An 8,382-nucleotide genomic window follows, 5' to 3' on the forward strand; every position below is an offset into this window, starting at 1 on the left:
AGCATCACAGTCGTCGCTCACGGCATGGCTCACAACACCAGTGACGGTGCCGTAGCACCCGCTCGTGGCACCGGCCATGACCCCCACCAGATGGCTCGCAACACCACTAACGCTGTCGTAGCAACCGCAAGTGCAGTCGTGCACCGGCCATGGCCCTGCCGCATGCATCGCAAAGCTTGCTTCTAGCATGTCTCGCCACACAGTGGCACTGTCATACCATGGTGACACAACATGGCAACATCGATTCTCAACACCGGCGATGCTCCAACGACACAGTGTCGCTTCCTGCCCGAAGCATGGCTCCTCGCAACGTCGATTTGCAGCACTAGTGACACTCCCACAACATGGCGGCATGCCTCGGAACGTCGACTCGCAGCACCAGCGGTGCGCCTCATAATGTCGACTGGCAGCACCGTAGCACGAGGAAGCGCCTCACAATGTCGAGTCACGACACCGAAGACGCTCCCATGACACTGTCGCACTCCTGCAACATGATGATGTGCCTCACAACATAGACTTGCAGCACCAATGACGCTCCCACAGCACGGCAACACGCCTCACAACATCAATTCATAGCACCGACGACACTCTCGTAGCACGGTGGTGTGCCACCGCAACATCGACCGACAACACCAACGACGCTTCCACTTCATGACGAGGCATCGACTTCCCTCGTATCACCGGCTTGTCGTACGCCTTGCATCACAATGGTGGACCCTATAACACGGTGTCCCTCACAGCACCACTAGCAATATAGCGGTGTCACGGCAACAATGATGTAATGAAAATTAGTTATAAAAGTAGGGAAATACCATGCAGCAACAACGGTGCCAATTTTCACGCAATGATAATGAGTGAGAAGCTCCTAGCCTAGACATATTCTCGCAAAAAATAGAAGCAGTTTCTAGCTAGATATATTTTCAACAACAACGTCCTATCACGTGAAGTCAAGGCCAGCATATTTTAATCACAATACTGACGCAATTGCTCATACATACGCGCATACACTCATCTCTATGAACGCACACACTATTTCTATGAGTACATTCGAGAGCCTGGGCCGGCATATCATTTTAAGATTTACGAAGTCAATGTAGGCCTCGTCGTCGACGGAAACGTCTCCTCCCACTGAAAACGCATCGGCGAAAATTCTGAAATAAATCCAGAAATAATGCGAGCACCAGGATTTGAACCCTGATGGACTGGGATACCACTGTCCCTCTAACCATCCAACCATAGGTTGCAAGCTCAAGTTTGTGCAAAGTATAGACAAGGTGATCATCTACTACCCCTATAAAAGCACGAGAGGGCGGACAACCAAAACATCTACACCATTCAGAGCATCGAATCCTACGCTCCAAGTTGCTCCAATGTTTAGCAGCAAACCATGTTTTAGCCGCGCTTAATTAATTACCCACGCTGCCACTCGACCCACGCCGTCACAAAAAATAGAAACAACGACCCACGCGCACACGCTCGCACGTTCCTCACCCCACCCTTCTCGCTCCCGATCCCATCTCCCCACCGGCCTCAACTTGGCTATGGCGACGGGGAGACGAGGATCAACAACTCCTCTCCATTGCCTTCTCCACCGCCGCCCGCCACACGCCTCCCCGCGTCCCTCCTTCATCCCCGTCCCCGATTGGGCCGCCGCCACCACCGCACCATCAGGGGACGCCAGGGGAGTGCAACCACCGCGCCGCCAGGGTACGCCGCGTGTACCGGCCGGCAATGCGTGAGCCGCCGCGGGTACCGCGCCGATCGCTGCTTCTGACGATGCGGGAGCCGCCCCATCCGGTGAGGACGAGGGGCGCCGTCACCGTTGATCCTCACTTCCTCAGGGCGCATGCTGCATCTGAAGCCTCCCTAATGCGCTCCTCCACTCCGTTTCTAACACGTAGTTCGTACCTGGCTCGCCGCTGCCATGCGCCGCTGAGCTCTGGAGCAGCCGCTGTCGAAGCCCATCGCCAGCCGTCCTTGGGTGGGCCGGCACCGAAACTCGGCTCCCAGTGGCATCCCCGCTCGAGGTCCTTAATCGATGTGGTTGCTGGTGATTCCAGGCTGCCGTGTGTGTGTGTGTGTGTGTGTGTGTGTGTGTGTGTGTGTGTGTGTGTGTGTGTGTGTGTGTGTGTGTGTGTGTGTATTTGGTGATCTTGTTACACTTTGGGAGGTAAACAAATTAGCTTTAGATGAAATTGGGTGCCGCTGAGTAGCAAAAAACTGCTATTTAGGAAATATTTGGGGCGCTTCTAATTGGTTACAACAGCAAGGTCCAGATCGAGTGTGATGCTAAGCTTACCCTTGTGCGATCTATCAATATTTTTCTATAGATAGATGATTCCTATATTTGTAATCTCAATAGACTTTGCCAAATGTTAGTATGGTTCATTTATGTTAGTTCATCCCGTAATTGCTAAGGTGAAGGGATTACGATTTACAAAATGACATTTTTGCCAAGCATCTAGGAGAGAATCAGCTTGTATGAACTTTTTTGCATGCACTTCTGGAGAAAATATTAGTTAGCAAGTGCGGGTAGATATGATGTCATAGGCCTCTCCTGCTAAGCAAAGTCTTCTGAATAGAGAAAATGATAGTGCGATTAGTAATGAATGGTATAATGTTCCTAAATTGGCATGATAGTGTGTTTAAATTTTCTTTACTTGATCATGTTACCTATGGGCGGTTTCCATATTTTGAAATAGGTTCCTGATTTCCTCACTTCTCCTGAGATGAAGTCTATTGATGATGTGCCAATGTGAAGGTACCACTGTGCTTTTCAATGCAATGTGGAGATAAAACTTCTAGCCAATGTGAATTCAATATTATATTTATTTTCTTAAAACTACAGTGGTATCCATGTTAGTACAGAACTACAGACCATTTTATCTTTCCCTTTTGTACGTTATTTCTTTTATACTTTACGGCTACTTCAATATTCAAGATTTGCTTCCGGTCTTCTTTGGATTTAGGTGGATATTTATTCACATGCCTAAATATCTTCCATTTGGTTATGTATTTTTTTATCGCACAGAACAAAATGGTAACTATTCTTTTACCCAAGAAGAAATTGGATTTACCCAAGTTTTTGCAAGCTTGATGCGCACTTATACAAAAGTTGAATTAAAATGTTGAGTAGTGTTTGCCACCCCCTACTGTAGGTGGTCAACTTATATGGAAGCTCATCTATTTAGCATGTTTTTGTTTTAACTGTATACAAACTGCATGTTTACAAAGACTGTGGAACAATTCTGGTAAGTTCCTCGCGAGTCATTTAAAATCTTATGGTCTTGCATTATATAGATCAGTGAACCAAAATATACCATTGTTCCATTAATGAACCAAAGAAATACAGGTAGTGTGTCTGCCTGTACGGGCACCTAAACCATATTGATCACTATATCTCAGTACCTCTATGGTTTGTCTGTTCAGTTAGATGGACTTGCTATCAGATGAGAATACAATTACCATGTGTATTTTGTTATTCGGGAAGTATGTTTGAGATTTCATTTTTATCCCAGCATTGGATTGAAGTTGCGGATCAGGAAGCATTTTTTATCCCAGCAGTGGATCGAGTACTTCTAAACACAGTTAAAGAGTAAGGTATGTATATATTTGCCAGTTTAATTCCGTATTCCACATTGTATGATCTCAAGTTTCGGACATTCTTATATGATTCACTATTCTATGTTGTAGTGTTGGCACGAAGAATCATTATAGGAATATAATGAATATCGTGTCTTACTATCAAGATGAATAACAATCAACTCAGATAGTGTTTGATTATGTTTCTCCTAAAGCTACCTGCTCAACATCTGAACGACTCTAACTGCTGAGTACAAGTCCAGCTATAAGGATCAAAAACACCGTATGGAATTCCGAAAGGTCTTTTCCTAGACCGCGAGACCCTGTTTGGAACATGATAATTTTGTGAATCAACAACTACATTGTTTCCTATGAATTTCAGCAACTACATTGTTTCCAGTGAAATTCAGCAACGACTACATTTTTTCCTATCATCCAGGCATACAGAGGCTTTGATTTTTTCAAGTATAGTTCAGATTTTCAGGGAGCACTTCAACCCAGACATAAACAAAGCAAAGAACTTGATTACAAGGTACAATCGTAACTACCAATGCCGAGCTATTTTTGAATTTGACTAACACAAAGGGTGCAATATGTAGTTTTAGGGTGCTCCTATGCTTGGATAATGCAAGATGATATCCCCCCCCCCCCCCCCCCCCTGTTAATTTGTATTTCTGTTGCTGCATGATGATATTATCTAAGTGATGAAAAGTGATTTCTGTATGTGAATGAGGGAAGGGAGGTTTCGCATCACAAAGCAAAAAAAATTACCCTATCACGATCCAGTGTTTGCATTTTACTTGCACATGCTCTAGGAATATACACAGTATGCATCACAGGCTTAATTATAGTGCTCATGTTCTCAATGGTATCCCCTATAAGCGTATGATATTAAATAGGTTTCTATTGATTCATCAACAGAGAAATTTATGTCAATTGATTTAATGTTGATATAAGCTTTATGCAAGTTTGTTTTTTCGAGAGTACACAATCGGTACTATTGCTTCTTTATGCAAGTATGCGATTTCTGAAGTAGTGGGTCCTACCAGGTTTCAAACTCGCAGAGCATATTGAAGGTGGTATAAATCATTGCAGAGTGAATTACATGTAGCTATATGTGGATTTGAATTGAGCGAAGCTTTGCATATTCAAAATTCTAAGTCAAATGAGACTTGCATCGCACGTGCAAACTTATTAGTGCGTCATTAAAGAACAGAGATCCGACGGTGCCGCGAGCGGTTTGCGCGTGCTTAAATTCAGTTTGAAACGTTTTTCCAAATTAGTAGTAAAAGGTATGGCAGTCCGGTTCGGTCCCGCGCCAGTTCGGCGCCCAGGCCGTAGCACCAATATATGGAGACCATGAGCTACGTACGAGCGATAAGTTGAATCGACTCTCGGCATCACGGTATCGATCGCGTGCTAGCTGCTCATCTGTTTTGCACGTACGCCAACCCGGCGACGGCGTACGAACTTGACTCCTCACGATGGCAACGACGGCGCGCTTGATCCTGCTCGCCGTCGCCGTGTCGTTGATGCTGCAGCTCGCCTCCGTGTCGGCGGCGCCACCGTCGGGATCCCGCGGCGGCGTTACGCTGCGCGTGGATGGTAGACAGGTGCGCATATATATAAGTATATGGCTAGCTAGTTGCTTGTCGTTGGTGCAAGTCCATGGATCGAATTCGTCGTCGGTTCCGACAGCTAGCTGTGTTGTCTGCATAGTTCGTTTCTTTTCAAACTACCTGGATGTTGACTATATAGACGGCTTTTTTGGGCCATAAAATCACATGCAATCAAGCGTTTTAAGCTGCATGTACATATATACGTATGACTCCGTACTTAATAGTAACTTGGATACTTACGTGTGCAATGCATGCAGGTGGTGGTGGACAACGGGTTGGTGCAGGTGTCGCTGTCGAGGCCCGGGGGCCACATCACCGGCGTCCGCTACGGCGGGGAAGGGACCAACCTGCTGCACTCCAGCAGGAGCAGAAACACTGGCGGGTTAGTACATGCTTCACGCTTGCTTGCGTGTTAATTAATTTGTTTTGGTAATTAGAAACAAGACCTGTATATATGATTTGTAATAAACTTGCAGGTACTGGGATATGGTGTGGGACATCCCCGGCTCCGATCAACGAGACTTGCTCAATTCGTACGTGATCGCGAATTAACTTAATCGCATTGTCTTAGAAATATATGAAGTGCAAATACTAAGCTAGAATCGCTGTATTGTGTACGTACGTAGGCTGGATGGCTCGGAGTTCAGGGTGGTAACGCAGAGCGACGACCAGGTGGAGCTGTCGTTCCGGAGCACGTACAGCCCGGAACGTCGGAACGCCGTCCGGCTCAACGTCGACAAGAGGCTGGTGATGCTCAAGGGCAGCTCCGGGTTCTACAGCTACGCCATCCTGGAGCACGGCGCGGACACGCCGGCCATCGACATCACCCAGGCCCGGCTCGCCTTCAAGCTCAACACGGACAGGTTCAACTACATGGCCATCTCGGACGACGTACAGCGGTACATGCCGCGGGCGGCCGACCGAGACTCGTCCCGCAGCTCCCCGCTGGCGTACAAGGAGGCCGTGCTGCTGGTCGACCCGGCGGAGCCGCAGTTCAAGGGGGAGGTGGACGACAAGTACCTGTACACGCTGGACACCAAGGACAACCGGGTGCACGGGTGGGTCAGCACTAGCAATGGCCAGCCGAGCCACGTCGGCTTCTGGCTCGTCACCCCGAGCAGCGAGTTCAAGAGTGGCGGGCCGCTCAAGCGAGACCTCACCTCGCATGTCGGCCCGACGTGCATCAGCATGTTCCATGGGAGGCACTACGTCGGGAACGACATTGTGGCGCGCATCGGGGACGGCGAGCAGTGGAAGAAGGTCATGGGCCCCGTGTTCGTCTACCTCAACTCAAACTCGGAGAAGGGAGACCCGCGGGCGCTCTGGGAGGACGCCAAGGCGACGGCCCAGGCCGAGGCGGCCAAGTGGCCCTACAGCTTCCCGGAGTCGCCGGACTTCCACAAGGCCGGCGAGAGAGGCTCCGTCACCGGCCGATTGCTCGTAAGGGACAAGTACGTGAGCAGGGAGAATATGCCTGCTCGGGCAGCTTACGTCGGCCTGGCCGCGCCCGGGCAGCCTGGCTCGTGGGCGACGGAGAGCAAGGGCTACCAGTTCTGGACAACGGCGTCGAACACTTCCGGCGAGTTCACCATTGGCAACGTCCGGGCAGGGGAGTACAATCTCTACGCGTGGGTTCCCGGGGTTCTCGGCGATTACATGAACACCACCCGCGTCACCGTAACACCCGGTTAGTACTACTAGCTAGTGTTTCAGAGTCTGCTTCGATTCAACACCAACTCTGTACTGTTTTGTTGACGATCTGGTTTGAAACAGGTGGTGCAATCAACCTCGGCGATCTTGTGTACGAGGCCCCGAGATCAGGGCCGACGCTGTGGGAGATCGGCGTCCCTGACCGGAGCGCGAAGGAGATGTTCGTCCCCGACCCCGACGCGAAGTACCTCAACAAGCTCTTCCAGAACAAAGACAGGTACAGGCAGTACGGGCTGTGGGAGAGGTACGCCCAACTGTACCCGACGGACGATCTCGTCTACACCGTCGGCGAAAGCCATCACTCCAAGGACTGGTACTTCGCACATGTCACAAGGTAAGACACACATATGGATCCATTTCCGCTTTAGTCCAAGCCAAAACGGCATAGGTACTGATCGGCGTTAATCTGTCGTGCAGAAAGGCCGGCGACGACATCGTGCCGACGACGCGGCAGATCCGGTTCCGCATGGGCCGCGTCGTGCCCGGCGGCACCTACACCTTGCGCGTGGCCCTTGCGGCCGCTCACGCGGCGAGGCTGCAGGTCCAGGTGAACGGGGGGACGAGGCGTGGTGGCGGCATCTTCGGCACGCCGGCGTTCGGCGACGGCAACGCGATCGCGAGGCACGGCGACCACAGCACGCAGTGGAGCTTCGAGTTCCCGATCAGCGGGAGACTGCTCCGGGAAGGCGACAACATCATCCACATCACGCAGACGAGGGCGAACAGCATATTCTTAGGGGTCATGTACGACTACATTCGGTTTGAAGGACCTCCCGGTTCTTCCTAGAACATAGTTTTTCTTTTTCTTTTTGAGTGATCTACTAGAACAGAGTTGCTTGTTGCTTGTTGAGATGTTCTGGAAGACTAAGTTGAACATGAATATTTGTATATAGATAATTTCCTTTTTCAAATTGTTAATGGGTGCCATTGTGCCACGATCCCATGGCCCCACAATCGACCAGCCTATCTTCCACACCCCTAAGGAAAAAAAAACGCTGCGGGAGGAACCCATTGGGCCGGCTCAGTCACGCCTAGGACACGAAACTCCTTGAGGCGAGACGGAAGATAGCGGCGCAGTATGCTGCTATATATAGCACTGGCATTGGTGTCTATGTTTTGTCAAGCCAAAATCGATCGAAAGGCTCGGAGCTATGACCAAGTGGACATGGTGTCACTGTATCATGCCTCGTCTAGGAAGACGTTGCCGTACCGTGGGAGTCCAGCCTTATGGTAAGTCGCCGCTCGTCGACTTTCTATGAGTTGTCCCAGTTCAATTCAGACGCCGAGTCCCTTGTGGTGACGACGATGTCGACGAATCATGAAACGAAGTCAATGAGCTTTGGTCTGATCGACTGCTAACACACTATGCATCGCATGGGACAGTGAAAGCACTGGAATCAAATGGACTTGCGTGCGGCGGGCGAGAGATAGCGTGGGAGACCGACTTGCGTGCAGGAGGATGAAAGGGAGT

General features: G+C 49.8%; 1 long non-coding RNA gene across 1 annotated transcript; it reads left to right on the plus strand.

The window, feature by feature from the left end:
• Window positions 1-2,678: 2,678 nt before the first annotated feature.
• On the plus strand, window positions 2,679-4,139 carry LOC125512142 (uncharacterized). The gene is made up of 3 exons (XR_007285222.2): window positions 2,679-2,761; window positions 3,519-3,600; window positions 4,022-4,139. It is a non-coding gene; the product is annotated as an uncharacterized LOC125512142 (long non-coding RNA).
• Window positions 4,140-8,382: the final 4,243 nt, after the last annotated feature.

Source organism: Triticum urartu, chromosome 6A, assembly GCF_056163025.1.
Source record: "Triticum urartu cultivar PI428250 chromosome 6A, HENAU_Tu73, whole genome shotgun sequence".
Taxonomy (NCBI): Eukaryota; Viridiplantae; Streptophyta; class Magnoliopsida; order Poales; family Poaceae; genus Triticum; species Triticum urartu.